This window comes from Spermophilus citellus (genome assembly GCF_964194105.1).
Source record: "Spermophilus citellus genome assembly, chromosome: 10".
In the NCBI taxonomy this organism is placed as follows: Eukaryota; Metazoa; Chordata; class Mammalia; order Rodentia; family Sciuridae; genus Spermophilus; species Spermophilus citellus.
The window spans coordinates 23,708,226-23,722,134 of record NC_138197.1 but is presented as its reverse complement, the minus strand read 5'-3'; the positions used below and the strand labels follow the sequence as shown (position 1 = coordinate 23,722,134).

The 13,909-nt window shown below is 36.8% G+C and overlaps 1 protein-coding gene across 3 annotated transcripts in view; it reads left to right on the top strand.

Annotated features, from left to right (window-relative positions):
* Positions 1–7,795: 7,795 nt before the first annotated feature.
* The window catches only part of USP18 (ubiquitin specific peptidase 18), a 29,149-nt gene continuing 23,035 nt past the window's right edge, over positions 7,796–13,909 (top strand). Inside the window, exon 1 of one of the 3 annotated variants that reach the window (XM_081311477.1) lies at positions 7,796–8,183. The gene's annotated coding sequence lies outside the window, so the exon portion shown is untranslated. The remainder of the gene's footprint in view (positions 8,184–13,909) is intronic. The other 2 variants (XM_081311476.1, XM_081311475.1) reach the window with 2 other exon arrangements.

The window sequence follows — 13,909 nt, the reverse complement described above, 5'->3', positions numbered from 1 at the left end:
AGAAAGAAAGAAAAAAAATTACTCATACTAGACCACCTCTACCACTGAAGTTTATCAGCTTTTAAAAGAACTAATACCAATGCTCCTTAAACTATTTCATGAAACAGAAAGGGAAAGAACCCTTTCGAAACTCATTCTACCAAGCTGGCATTACCCTGATACCAAAACCAGTTAAGGACGCAGACAATAACAGTAAAAAGAAAAGTATAGACTGATATCCTTGATGACATACATGCAAAAATCCTCAATAAAGGGCTGGGAATATAGCTCAGTTGGTAGAGCATTTGCTTTATGTGCACAAGGCCCTGGCTTCAATCCCCAGCAACACACACACACACACACACACACACACACATCTACAATAAATATTTGCAAATCAAATTAGATAGCACGTTTAAGAGATAATACACCATGGTCAAGTTGGTTTCATTCCAGGAATAGAAGGATGGTTCCATATATTCAAATCAATAAACAAAATGGAGCACATATATAGAATCAAGGGTAAAAATCACGTAATTATCTCAATAGAAGCAGAAAAATACTTTGATGAAGTTCAACACAACATCCTTCATGACAAAAACCCTGAAAAAACTAAATATAGAAAAATCTTATGTCAATCTAATAAAGGCTGTATATGACAAACTCTACCCAATATCATACTGACTGGGGAAAAACTAAAAGTATTTCTTTGATATCAGGAATGGGGCAAGGGCATCCACTCTCATCACTCTTATAAAACATAGTACTTGAAATTTTAGCCAGTGCCATCAGGAAATAGAAAAGGATGCAAATAAAAAAGAAGAAAGTCACATTATCCCTGATTGAATAATACTTAGGAAACCCTAAAGACTTCACAAAAAACCTCCTTAGAGGGCTGGGGATGTGGCTCAAGCGGCAGCGCGCTCGCCTGGCATGTGTGCGGCCCGGGTTCGAGCCTCAGCACCACATACCAACAAAGATGTTGTGTCCGCCGAGAACTAAAAAATAAATATTAAAAATTCTCTCTCTCTCTCTCTCTCTCTCTCTCTCTCTCTCTCTCTCTCTCTCTCTCCCTCTCTTAAAAAAAAAAACCTCCTTAGAACTGATTAAAGTAGCAGGATACAAAATCAATACATGAAAACCAGTAGATTTTTCTATACACCAATAATAAACCCACAGAGAAAGAAATCCAAAAACAATCGCATTCATACATCCCTGCCCCCAAATATCTAGGAATAAATTTAACTCAAGAGGAGGAAGGCCTCCCAAAATGAAAATTACAAAACACTGAAGAAAGAAATTGAAGAAGACAGTAGGAAATAGAAAGATCACCCATTTTCGTGGATTGGGAGAATTAATATTGTTCAATGTCCAGATTCAATGTAATCCCCATCAATATACCAATGACATTCTTCACAGAAGTAGAAAAAACAATCCTAAGATTAATATGGAAGCACAAAAGATCACAACTAGCTAAGGTAATTCTGAGCAATTACTCAAAAAGAGTAGCAAGGGAAGCATCACAATACCTAATTTCAAAAGATACTACAGAGCCATAATAAATAATACAGAATGATACTGACATAAAAACAGACACATAGACCAATGGAATAGTATGGAAGACCCAGAAATAAACCCATGCATCTACAGTCATCTGATTTTCTACAAAGGTATTCAAAACATTCATTAGGGAAAAGACAGTCTCTTCAAAAAATGGTGCTGGAAAAACTGGAAATCCACATGTAGAAGATTGAAAGTAGATCACTATCTCTCATCCTGTACAATAATCAAGTAAAAATACATGAAACTTTGAAATGGCTAGAGAGAAATATAGGGGAAACACTTTAAAGTGAAGAGACAATCTACAGGATGAGAGAAAATCTATGCCAGCTATTCATCTGACAGAGGATTAACATCCACAATATATAAAGAACTCAAAAGAACTAGCAATCCAATCAATAAATGGCCAAATTATCTAAACAAATACTCCTCCAAGAAGTCCAAATGGCCAGTAAAAATATGAAAACTGCTTAACGTCTTTATTCAACAGGGAAATACAAATCAAAATTTCGCTGAGATGTCATCTTCACCCAGTCAGTATCAAACAAACAAACAAATAAATGAAATAATACTAGAGAGGATGTGGATAAAAATGAACACTCATACACTGTTGGTGTGAATGTCCATTAGTACATACACTTGAAAAACAATGGAGTTTCCTCAAAAAATTACAAATAGATCTACTACACAATCTAGCTATATCACTCCTGGGTATATACCTGAAGGAAAATAAGTAAATATACAAAAGAAATACCTGCATACCTATGTTTGTTATGGTATTAGTCACAATAGCCAAGACCCATCAACAGATGAATAAAACTAGATAGAAAAAAGTATTGTATATATGCACAATGGAGTTTTATTCAACCATAAAGAAGAATGAAATAATGTCATTTGCAGGAAAATGGATATTATTATGTTAAGTAAAATTAGCCAGAAACAGAAAGATAAATATTGTATGTTTTCTCTCAAACGTGGAAATTAAAAAAAATATTACAGGAAAATAGAAGGGTCCTGGGGACTGGTGGGGAGTGAGAGGGAGAGTAAGACAGAGTAGTAGGGAGGGTGAATACAATCAAAGCATGATATAGTCACGTATGGACATGTCACAGTGGAACCCATTAATTTGTACAATTAACATGGTTGAATTTTATAATAAAGAATAAATAAATTCATATGTACAAAAACGTTAATCATCACCAATTGTAAGACAAATTGAAATTAGGTGGCTCCTGAAGTGATGCACAGAGAAAGACATAACATCATATAGAGAGTGTTATTGTTAGAAATGTGTAACCTGAATCAAATCATGAGGAAAAAAGCCAAACCCAAATTAGGGGTCATTTTAGGAAATGCCATGGCTACATTCTTTACAAATGTCAATGTCATGTGAAAAAAAATAAGATCAAGGATTTGTTCCAGATGGAAGGAGACAAAAGCAACATTAAAATGAAATGAAGGGTTGGGGTTGTGGCTCAGTGGCAGAGTGCTTGCCTAGCATGTGTGAGGCACTGGTTTCAATTTTTAGGACCACATCAAAAAAATAAATAAATAAAATAAAGGTATTGTGTCTATATACAACTAAAAAAATGAAATGAATAACCACAATGATATCATATATCATCTTCCAGAATGACTAAAATAAATAATAATGATACCACCAAACGCTGGGAAGGAAGTGGGCAACTGGGTCACATATACATTGCTGGGGAATGAAAAGTGGTATAGTCATCCTGGAAAATAATTTGGCACTTAAAAAATTAAATATACAACTATATAACCCCCAGCAACTGCAGGTAGTCATCTATCCCAGAATGAAAGAAAAAAATTTTCAGTAGAAAAATGACAAAAATTTTAAGAGTGGTTTTATTGATAATGGACAAAACTCAGAAATAATTCAAACCTTCTTCAACAGAAGAATGTTAACAAACAATGGTACATTCATCCTATGGAATACTACTCAATAATAAAAAGGAATAAACTGTTGATAAATCTTGATAAATTTCCAGAGGATTTATGTTAAGTGAAAAAAAGCTAATTCTCAAAGATTGCATACTGTGAGACTTCATTTAGATAATATGTTTGAAATGACAAAATTAAGAAATGGAGATCAGAAGAGTGGTTGTTGGGTGTTGGGGTTTAAGTGTGCAGAGTTTAGCTCCCTCAGCCTGACACTTTGCAAAGAGCTGTGGCTGTGATTTAGGTCAGCTGAGGCAGACCTCAGCTAGGAGGAGGAAAAGTTCTCTTCCCCATATCGCAATTCACAAGCTCTGCATGGTTTGGCCTAGAGGAAGAAGCTTCCTGCATACTAGACCTGGGAACAGTACATTCGGGGATTAGATAATGTCTACAAAGAACTTTGGGAGGGTACTTATCAAATGAACAGGAGCAATCTGAATTTAGCTCTGTGTACCTGCTGAGGCATGATTTTTGGGCAATGCGGGTAAAGTGTTACTGAAGAATTGCTTGCTTTGTTAGAAGAAGAATATAAAAGGAACTTACAAATAAACCTCAGCATGCAGTTGCAATTGCTGCCTTGGCTCTGCATCCCCTGTGTCCCGGTGATTTCGCGACCCTTACCCAGGGACCCGAACGCACTAGACGTTCACAGTTGGGGGTTAAAGAAAGAAGAAGGAAGGACATAGGTATGGCTGTAAAGGGCACCATGAAGGATTTTCTTCTTGAAAGGAATGTTTTATATTTTGACTGTGATAATGTCAATATCCTGGTTTTGATATGTACTTTGATTTTATATGATGTTATTATTGGGAAAACAAGGCAAAGAATTAATTTTTATAGCTACATAAAAATCTACAATGATCTCAAAATAAAAATAAAAAATCTAAATGAATGAGATTATGGACTGGATCTTGTATTGGAAAAAAGAAGTTGCTGTAAAGAATAGTACTGGGAAAATTTGCAAAATTTAAATATTAACTGAATATTTTTGAAAATTGTATTGTACCAGCATCAGATTTCCTGAATTTGATGATAATTGCATCAGGGTTAATGAATAAAACAAAACCCCAAACAAAAGAAACTTTGATTCTAAGAGATATACATTGATTTATTTAGGGTTGAAGAATCTTGATTTCTGTAATTTACTCTCAAGTACTCTTGCAAAAAAAGAAAAAAGTACTATACAGATGTGCAGGTATATGTGTGTGAAGAAGAGAGAAAAACAAAAACCAATTGTGTCAAAATGTTAATAATGAGTGAAAGGTTTATGAAGTCATCGTAATATTTTTCATAGTTTTCCCTATGTGCAAAGTTGACTTTTCAAAATAAAGAACTGTAAAATAATTTTAAAATGTCCTCCATTAAGGCAACAAAGTAACAGAAGAAAGAATTACTGGAGAAGGTGACAATGCTGTCATAGTCTGTTTTAGTTGGCCCCTGAAATCTATGCCAGGAAAGTGAAACTTAGAGTTTAGTTTGACTGCTTTAACTTAGCAGAATCCTCTATTTCTTTTAGGAATGTATTTACTGAAGTGAATACTGTGAAGGAGAATCAGTTTACATCCCTCAAAAAACAAACCTATTATTTATTCTTGGAAGCATGCAAAATATGGTAAAATATAAAAACAAACAAAACAAAACAAAAATGGGCTGGGTATGCGGCTCAGTGGTAGTGCACTTGCCTAGCACATGTGAGGCACTGGGTTTAATACTCAGCACCACATAATAAATAAAATAAATCTATTGTGTCCATCTATAATAAAAAATTAAAACAAAACAAACAAACAAAAAAAAACATCAACAAAAAAGCCTCCCAAAACTTGACAAAATGCAGAGAGGAAAATAGGAAAAAGAGGTTTATAGAGAGAATGAGCACATAAGTCACACGAAGCCATTTGTATTTGTAGAGAAATGAGTTTTATAGAAAAGTATCAAAACTTTATTAGTTACTGATTCTTTTTTATTAAAAAAACGTCAATTGCTCTTGCCCCATGCAACAAACCTGGCCATTTTCAATAGTATTCTTCCCCTCAGGCAAATAGTTTTTTTCTAAAGTAGCTTTTCACTGTGAAGGAGAACTAGATTATTCCATTATGTCAGCCAGTATCTTCTTTTCTGACCAAAACTTTAGGCAGAATTTTCAAGTTGAACTGGTTATGTATGGTCTTTAATCTCTGAATTCAAATTAAAAAAATAGGAAGTAAGAAATTTAGCTGATAATAATTTCAATGTCCCTGGAAATATCCCAAATAGGCAGAAATACAATGCAAACTCCAGTAAATGCATCTCAGGGTCCAAGCTTTCTTTTGAGACAAGTATTATATCAGTTTCCTGCCTGGTATTGAGAAATTTTTTTAACCAGTGCTTCCAAAAAATACAATCATGTGGTTTTCAGAAAACAATCAAAACAAGACACACACAAAACCCCCTAACACCCCATAATATTTTTCATATTAAACAACTTTTTTGGGGGGAGGGTACGGGTGATTGAACTAGGGGCACTTAATTACTGAGCCACACCCCAGCCCTTTATGTATTTGATTTAGAGACAGGGTCTTGCTGAGTTGCTTAGGGCCTCGCTAGGTTGCTGAGGCTGGCTTTGAACTCACAATGATCCTGTCTCAGCCTCCCGAGCTGCTGGGATCACAGGCATGTACCACCGTGCCTGGCAAAAATTTTTGAAATAGTATTAAGCTTACAGAAAAGATGCAAATATAGTACAAAGAACTTTTTTTTCTTAAATCACTTGAGGGTAAGTTTTTCATGTGATGTTTCATTCCCCGCTGTACCTTAGTGGGAAATTACTACTTCGTAATTCTCAGACCCCATTCAGTTTTCACTAGTTGTCCCAATATTGTCCTTTATAGCAAAAGGATCCAGTTCAGAATCTCCTGTTACTTATAATGATTTATTTGATCTGCCAGTCTAGAACAGTTCTTCAAACTTTTCTTTGATTTTTATTTCCTTGACACTTTTGAACCTAATGGGCTGGCTGTTTTGCAGAATATCTATCAATTTTGAACACTCAAGAGTTTCCTTATGAATGGGTTCAGGTTAGAATCTGTGACAGCAACATCACAGAAGAGATGCTGTGTTCCTTTAATTTCATCCTATTAGATGGCATACAATTGCAATTGTCCCATCACTGCTGCTGGCCACTGCTGGCCACTGCTGCTGGGAAGGTACTTCTTTCCCCGGTATAATTAGTATTTACATCAATTATAGCATTTGTAATTGTGATGTAATATTACATATGCAATATTATTAGTAATTCATAATATGCATTTTGTGGGAAGTATCAAACCATGAGACTATCCTATTCCTTAGCAAACTTTCAGTTTATTCAATCATTAACTTTGATATGGATTATGGTTTCCTATGTTATTTAATGGGTCACAATATTATCACCATCATTTTAATTTGATGCTCAAGTTATTTTAGAGTTGGCCAGTGGGAGTATCTTCAGGATGGTTTCTGTGCTTTTTGACACATCCCCAACATCCTTTGCACATTTCCTTACCTTCTGTCAGAAAAAGATGTCATAGGCTTATTTTGTGCTTTCTCTGTCCTAACCTTGGAAACAGCCATTTGTCTAAGCAACTCTGGTTCCTTTATTAGAGAATGGTAATTAGAAGTCAAATTCTGGGTGCTAGATGTACTTCTGGGGTGTCAGTAATCCTGGGCACTCTCAGTGGACCAACTTAAGTAATATATGCATGCATACACACTTTTAGCTCTTTATTTCCTTATCATTTGTGTATAAAATCATGGATCCAAACTGACAACTCAGTTCCAGGTTAATGCTAAAGTTTTCACTTTTACATTCTTTATTTGCAACATTCTTTTCTGACAATTTCAAATCTGGAGCTTGTTATACTTAATACATGTTTACTTATTAGATCACCCCCCTGCATATAACCAATCTCTCATCTCTACCAGTATCCTCCCTACACAGACTATACTTTTGATCTTGCCACCCACCACATAGAAACTACTCTCAAATTACCTGGGTTCTGATGCCCAGGCTGCACCTGCTGCACCTGTTCCATGTGTGGACGGACACCCATGGTTCTGACACCCATGCTGCTGGCTCCGAAGAGCTATACAACAATAGGGTATCGATTTTCATCTAATCTACAAGCCATCAATGTCAAAACACTCAATTTAATAAATTATAGCATACCAGAAAGGGGGAAAAACCCCGATATTATACATATACTGTAAGATGCTAAATGGTTGTGATTTGTTCCCTACTGCAGAGATTTTGAAATGTCAAAAAGCAGCGTGTATTCGTGGACTCAAGGACAAATGGCAGAGATGGAGAAATACGCTACACTGTCGCGTCGCTGGTAACGGTACTCCTCCTGGAATCTGTGGACCAGGTTGCTAAATTTCCCTATAGCCCGGATCCGCCCCCATCCGCACCCAGCAACTCGCTGAGTTTCACTTTCAGTTTAGTGGAAAACGAAAGCCTAGGGGCTGGGGCGGAGCTGGGCGGAGCGGGGAGGAGTGGCGGCTGCAAGGAAAGGGGGCGCTCAGCCAAGCGCGGGCCAGATGGCAGGCAGTGGCAGCGCGCAGCGCAGGTTGCCGCGGGGAGCTCTGCTTACCCTGCTGAGTTGGTGAGGAGCTCATCGAGACCGGACGGGAATTCAGCAGTGGAAGCTCGACGCTGCTAGGCACTTGAGGCAAGTTTGAGGCTAATATTGGAAGTTTTCTTTCTAGGAAAGATATCCAACGGAACTCTGCTTATAGTCTCCAAATAATCAAGAAATTTATTTGGGCTCTGCAAGTGATAATAATGCTTGTTTTCATTGAGTGAATATATGGGGTCAATAATCCCCCCCCCCAAACTAATATATTTATTTGAACTTTTACCATGTCTTTGTGTTTAATTAAAAAAAGAAATGACAAAAGCTTTGCAAAAAAATATGCAAGTAACGCAGACAAATGTGTAAAGTAGAAACCAGGTTCACTAATATTGAACATTTTAAACATTTTGTGTTTACTTTATCAGTCTTTAAAATTCTTTTCTAAGTTCAACTTAGTATATCATGGACATCTTTTCATGTCAAGACATATAGATATGTCAATGGCATACATTTTTTATAGGTACTGTATGGGAAGTACCTTATTTAAACAACGCATGGACATTTAGGTTGTTTCCAGTTTTTACTGGTTTAGATGAGCCAGCACTGAATATAATTTCATGTGCACATTCTTGCAAATATATGAATATATTTGTGAGAAATTCCTAGAAGTAGAATTGCTGGGTCAGTGGATATATATATATATATATATATATATATATATATATATATATATATATATATAGAATGATTAATTTTGTCAAACTGTACAAATCAGAGTCTTTTAGTCTTAATCACTCTCCTCCCATTTTCTTTTTTTTTTTAAAGAGAGAGACAGAGAGAATTTTTAATATTTATTTTTTAATTTTTGGCGGACACAACATCTTTGTTGGTATGTGGTGCTGAGGATCGAACCTGGGCCGAACGCATGCCAGGCAAGTGCGCTACCGCTTGAGCCACATCCCCAGCCCATCTCCTCCCATTTTCCTGGAGGAAAGCTAAATTTAGACCTTTAAACATAAAACTCCATTCCAAATATCCCTGAAAATCTGAATCCAAAGTGTTGGGAAATTAAAGCACAGGCTTTATTTTCATACTTAACAACCTAGTTATACTTTGAAATCTTTCCAAAAAACAAAGCAAATATTTTAAAATATTTCATGTGATGTTTTCTTTTGGGTGTTATACCGTGCAAAGCGAAGTGGAGAGTTTAATGTAGACATCCAGGTTATCCTATGAGTTCACAGGAACAAAATAGAGAAGAAAGAACACAGTTATACAGCTCCATCTTGATTTATGATGCATTTAGCAAAGAACAAAAAAAAAAAAAAAGAGGGGATTTCTTTTGTTTTTCCTTTTTAAATCATTGAAATTGTGCTGTGAATTTGACACTTTTATGCAGTGTTGGCTCACAAAGGGGAAAATGTTTAACATGAAGAGAACCAAAAAGAAGGTAAGTCCTAATCATTTCATGTGGGCTCATTCTTTGGGGGAGAATAGCTCCAATGTTCCCAATTACTTTGGATTTTGTCTGGAATGCTCTAGTTTGTGTCCAGCATATTGCCATTACCCATGAAATGAAAACAGGTGAACAAATCATTAAGAATGGGTTCTAAACTGGTTGGGGTGGCATCTGCCTATTGTCCCAGCTTTGGAGGCTAAGGCAGGAAAATTGCTTGCGTCTAGGAGTTTGGGACCAGCCTGGGCAGCAAATAGTGAGAACCTGTTTTTTTTTTTAAAAAAAAGTCGCAATATGTTGTCATTGGATTTGAAAGACAGGGAAGTTGCTTATATATTGTCGCCAACATATTAATTTTGTTCCTCTTATAGCATTTAAAGTTGGAGGCAGTTTTGTACAATTTCCCACAACCTCTCATTGGTTTAGTAGTGCATGAAGTTAGAGATCCAGGCAAAACCAGGTTCCTCCTACCATGTCTTTGGCGCTTTTGCTATATCTCTGTTCTCTGGCTACTATGGTGGTGGGTCTATACATACATAATATATATATTATATATGTATAATGTTAGAGTCTGTAAACAAGTCAAAATAACACCTGGCATTTTGCCAGGGGAATGTTAGAGTTCCTAAACAAGTCTGGATGGTGCCTGGCAAAATGCCAGAGGGAGTGGTTTGAGAAGTAACAAAATCGAGCCATTAGGTGTGGAGATTCCTTATTGGTTGATTGATGTATCTAGTTTATGCTAATTAAGATAAGCTGTGCAAAATGTATAAATACCTCTGTTGTCCTACAATAAATGGCTTCCACTCCTGCTGTATCAACGTACACAAGTTGTTCGTCACCCCCGGTTAGTTTGCTGCAGCCGGACTGCGGCAGTATATAATATATACAGTGTATATTCTATATAATAAGAGTTATTTCCATCACTCTTATTCAGGAAGGGTAGAGCTAAATTGGTTCAGTACTTTGGAGCTCCCCCCACTTTTTTTTTTGTAAGGGGTTAAGTTTGGAGATTCATCTTCCTTGAAATATATTCATTCTCTTTTCTCTGGTGGATGTTTATTGCACCTGCATAGTTTATGTGAACACCCTCTCTGCCAACTTTGCCTTTCCCCATTTTCCTCAGATCTTTAAGTTTCACTTTCTTCCCTTTTGTTGCCCTACCTACCCTGTGATCAATCTTAAAATGTTGCTGCAGTTTTGTGTTTCCCCTTTGGGACCTGACCTGTCTGCCTGTCCAAATGATATATTCCATTGCAGGACCTTTTCTAGTCAGTTTTATTAGATGTCTGTCAATGATGATCTCAAGTATTTATTTTTAGTTGATGAAATTGTCTGCTGTTCAGCACAATTCACAATTGCTAGACTGTGGAACCAACACAGATGCCCCTCAGTAGATGAATGGATAAAAAAAATGTGGCATCTATACACAATGGAGTACTATGCAGCAATAAAAAATGACAAAATCATAGAATTTGCAGGGAAATGGACGGCACTAGAGCAGATTATGCTCAGTGAAGCTAGCCAATCCCTAAAAAACAAATGCCAAATGTCTTCTTTGATATAATGAGAGCAAATATGAACAGAGCAGGGAGGAAGAGTAGGAAGAAAAGAGTAACATTAATCAGTGACATGAGATGGGAGGGAAAGGGAGAGATGAGGAAAATTGCATGGAAATGAAGGGAGACCCTCATTGCTATACAAAATTACATATAAGAGGTTGGGAGGGGAATGGGAAAATAAACAAGGAGAGAAATGAATTACAGTAGATGGGGTAGAGAGAGAAGAAGGGAGGGGAGGGGAGGGGGGATAGTAGGGGATAGGAAAGGTAGCAGAATACAACAATTACTAATAGGGCAGTAAGTAAAATTATGGATGTGTAACCGACGTGATTCTGCAATCTGCATTTGGGGTAAAATTGGGGGTTCATAACCCACTTCAATCTAATGTATGAAGTATGATATGTCAAGAGCTTTGTAAAGTTGTGAACAACCAATAAAAAAAAAAAAAAAGAAATTGTCTGCTGTCACCATTTCTTTTCAGCTTGACTCCGCTACAAGCTACTTGGCCTACAAGCTTCATAAGGGACAACTCTTTATAACTATCTTTTAAAATAGTTAGCAAGGTGTGGTGGTGCATGCCTGTACTCTTAAGTGATTCTCAAGGCTGAGACAATAGGATAACAAATTTGAGTCCAGCCTCTGATTCTTAGTAAAACCCGATCTTTTTTTCTTTTTTGGTACTGGGGATTTAACCTAGGGGTGCTTTACCACTGAACCACATCCCCAATCATTTTTTAAAAAATAATTTTTAGACAGGGTCTTGCTAAGTTGCTGAGGCTGGCCTTGAACTTTTGATCCTCCTGCCTCAGTGTCCCAAGTCATAGGGATTACAGGTATGCACCACCTCATCTGGTTCCTTTTCATTTTTTTTTTTGATTTTAAGATAAGGTCGTATAAACCAGGCATGGTGGCAAACTCCTGTAATCCCAGCAACTTGGGAGGCTGAGCCAGGAGGATCCTAAATTTGAGCAATTTAGCAAGGCCCTAAGCAACTTAGTAAGACCCTGTTTCAAAATTAAAAATAAAAAGAACTAAGGATGTGGTTCTCAGTGATTAAGAGTTCTTGGATTCAATCTCCAGTACAAATTATTAAAAAAAAAAAAAAAAAAAGAAGGAAAGAAAGAAAGGGAGGAAGGGTGGGAGGGGCTGGGGATTGGGGATGTAGCTTAGTGGTAGAGTTCTACTGGTTCAATTCCCAGTACTGCAAAAAAAAAAAAAAAAAATTGACATGTTCTTTGTACATACTTATGGAGTACAGTGTGGCATTTCAATACTTGTATGTAATGTGTAATGATCAGATCAGGGTAATTGGAATATCTACCACCTCAAACATTATTTCATTATACTGGTAACATTCAAGCTAGCTATTTTGAAATGTACAATCAATTTATTTCCGTCATAGTTACCCTACTGTGCTATTCCTTCTGTCTAACTGAATGCTTAACTATCTCCTCTCTATTCTCCTTCCTCCTATTCTCTTCCCGGCTTCTTGTAACCACTATTCTGCTTTGAACTTCTATGAGATCAACTTTTTTAGTTTTCACTTCAAGTGAGACATGCAGTATTTGTCTTTCTGTGCCTGACAATAAGTCACCTGACAGAATATTCTCTAGGTTCATCCATTTGTCACAAATAGTAGGAATTCATTTTATCATTGAATAATGTTTTGTTGTGTGTATGTACCATATTTTCTTTATCCATTCATTTGTTGATGGACACTTAGGCTGTAAATCTTTGCTGTTGTGAATAATGCTGCCATCAACAGTGGCATACAGATGTCTCTTCCATATTCTAATTTCCTTTGGAAATATGCACAATAGTAGAATGACTGGATCATCTAGTAGATCTATTTTTAGTTTTGATGATCCTCCTTCTTTAGTTTGGATCTTGAATGTTTCCCAGAGGCCCACCTTAAAGGCTTAAAAGGCTTGATCTTTAGGGTAGTGCTGTTAGGAAATGGTGGACCCTTTAAAGGTGGGGCCTATTAAGAACTCTTTTCTGGGGAGTGTGCCCTTGAAGGGGATTGTGGAACAGTTAAGTCTGATTTATTCTACTGTCTTTTTTCTATTCCCATCCTTCCTTCTTTTCCTTTCACTTCTGAACTTCTATTCCTCCCTCCCCCCATTATTGTGTGTTAGCATCCGCATATCAGAACATTTAGCCTTCGGTTTGGGGGGATTGGTTTATTTTACTTAGCACAGTAGTCTCCAGTTCTATCTGGCAAAAGTTATAAAGTACCCACTGCCACTTTCAATATGTGCCCTGGTAATGGGTAGTAATGACCAATCTATCCATTACAACTTATGATTTTCAGATTATATCTTTTATTATTTGTCCTTTAATGTGTGCTAGTCTTAATTTATTTGGTGCATTGCTTGGCATCTTTCAATTCATTTCTACCTGGATATTCCTCATATATCTCACTAGGAAGCAGTTTCTCCATCCCCAAACTTGGTTTGACTTCTGCTTTTCTGTGTTAGAAGACAGGACTTTGTGAAGTCCCTTCTGCCTTTTACTGAAAACTCCCATCTCAGCCAGTCAAAACTAAGGGTTGTTGGGGCAAAGGCAGGAAGGAATTTGTAACTGAGATTTGTCATCCACTGTGTCAGTTCTGCATTGCCTGTTGGCGCTGTGCTGTGTGCTCTGTATACGAGAAAGATGATTTGATTCCCTTAGGCCTGTGTCAGACCATGTGTTTTCCTTAGACTATTAGCCTTAACTCCACATTCTGATTAATTACTTAATAATAAATACTTACGAAACTCCTTCCACACTCAGCTAAAATATTATAAGCAATGGCTCTC